Here is a 2,500-nt window from a genome sequence, read left to right as displayed (position 1 = left end):
GACACAATACTTGAAAAGATCTCCAATCTCAGCCAGTCCAAGTCTTCAAGCAAGCGGAGTTCCCTTGAGTCCAAGTTCCAACGGTTGCTAGACATTAGACCACCTGCTCCTCCAAGATGGGTGACCAATCTCTCCAGTAGACAGCTTTCGGATGCAGAAAATAATGTGCTGGCCAGGGGCCTTAACTTTAATGTTCAAGGCAAAGTCAACCACGCTGAATTCCTGGCCGCTGCAGAGTTAGGAGTGAATTTTATGGAAGGCACTTCTGAGGACAAACAGGCCGTCAGAACTAAAATCGTAGGAGCACTGAAATCCAAACAGACAAGTCGTTCCCTGACCACTGAAGAAACCAAAGCTTTAGCGGAACTACGCAGAGATCGCTCAATTGTTGTTTTAACCAGCGACAAAGGGAGGTCAACTGTCGTTTTGGACAAGGAAGACTATGACCAGAAGGCTCTGGCGTTACTTCAAGATACCCAGACTTACACCATCGTACCTCAAGACCCCACAAAGAAGCTACAGGCCAAAGTTGAACGAGAGCTGAAAGAACTCAGAGAAAATCGGATCATAAATGATGTCGAGTGGAAGAAAATGAGGCCAGGAGATTCTACCATCCCTAAGTTCTATGGGTTACCAAAAGTCCACAAAGAAAATATTCCCCTTCGACCCATAGTAGCTTTTAGAAATTCTCCGACATACCATCTTGCTTCGTACTTGGCTAAACTTCTCAGACCTCTAGTGACTGATTCACCACATATGCTTCAGAATTCAGCTGACTTCATTGAAAGAATCAAAGGACTTAACTTAAGGAGTGGGGATGTCTTGGTTTCCTTTGATGTTCAGTCCATGTTTACGTCCATCCCACGAGATTTGGCCAAAAGTGCGCTGAAGTCGGCCATGGAGGACAACCGGGGATTCTTGGATAACCAGAAACTTTCCGTGTCAGAACTCATGAGACTCATATCCCTGTGCCTTGATTCCACTTATTTCCGCTTCAGGGATCACACCTACCACCAGCGTAAGGGCACACCGATGGGATCGCCTATTTCAGTTGTGGTGGCTGAAGTAGTGATGCAAAGACTGGAAGCTCAACTTCTAAGTGCTGCACCTACTTCGCTAAAACTGTGGACTAGATACGTTGATGATGTGTTCGCCATTTTGGACAGCAAGGACGTGGAGCCTTTCTTCAGTTACATCAACAGTGTTGAACCGGCCATTCAATTCACAATGGAACTGGAGAAAGATTTCCAACTGCCGTTCCTGGACGTCTGCGTCAAGCGTGAAGGTGACACCCTTGGTACAAGTGTCTACAGAAAGCCCACCCACACTGATAGACTGTTGGACTTTGATAGCTACCATCCAGATTGCCACAAAAGGAGTGTCATCAGGACTTTATGGAACAGAGCTGATAAAGTCTGTTCTTCTGTGGAATCCAAGAAGGCCGAAAGAAAACACCTTTTACAGGTCTTCCTGAACAACGGCTATTCCAGCAGTACCATACGGAAATTGACCCACCGAGACCCCACAACAGAGACCACATATCACGCCTAGAGTCACTATCCCCTACATCAAAGGAGCTTCAGAGGTCACTGCTAGAGTCTTACGTGACAAAGGAATACAAGTAGCACACAAACCCCGCAACACCTTACACAGAAATCTCACCAAAGTAAAAGACACCGAAGAACCTACTCAACAGGCCTGTGTAGTTTACCAAATAAGCTGCACGGACTGTGACACGGTTTACGTAGAGTGACTGCAAGGGTGAACCTTTCCCAGGTTTACCATTTCAGCGATTCATAAGGAGTTCACATTCTTGTAAACCGTTTATACCCTCTGAAGACGATTCCTGGACGGGAATCGAAACGTCGGGCAAATAAACCCTTCAATTGAATCTGGTGTTTGCTGTTTTCCAATATATATATATATATATATATGGACGTGTATTGATAGCAAGATTCTCTAAGTGAAGAAATACAATGAACATACATTTTACAGTACATGAACAGGTCATCCACACTGGAATAAGATTATAAGAATGGAGGTGACTGCAAGAGACAATAAGGGTTACACTAGGCAGTTGCATTAATTTAATACCTCTTATCACAACTAACTGTTTCAGCGCTGACTACACGGTTTCTACGTTTGTTCTATCCTCTGTAACTACACACCTACATGATGTTTGTTTTTATATATGTACGATATACATGTTTGTGTATTTACGCATATATCTTATATTATCTATATAGTATAGATATTCACATATACATGCTTAATGATGGTGAAAAAAAAGACATGGGTCTTCGTCCGAGTTTATTCCTGACTTCTTTTGTACTGGAATTCCTAGTCTTGTCATGATGTCTCATCTTATACATACATTTATATCCATATGTTTATGTGCGTTTATGTGTGTGCATGTACACTTATATGTGTACAATTTATGTATATGTACGAGCATGTGTGAAGGGGGTTGCCTCTCGTTCAAATGACTAATGGGATTCCT

The sequence above is a fragment of the Oratosquilla oratoria genome, chromosome 3, assembly GCF_046742065.1.
Source record: "Oratosquilla oratoria isolate Oo_2021 chromosome 3, ASM4674206v1, whole genome shotgun sequence".
In the NCBI taxonomy this organism is placed as follows: domain Eukaryota; kingdom Metazoa; phylum Arthropoda; class Malacostraca; order Stomatopoda; family Squillidae; genus Oratosquilla; species Oratosquilla oratoria.
This window is presented reverse-complemented; position numbering follows the sequence as displayed.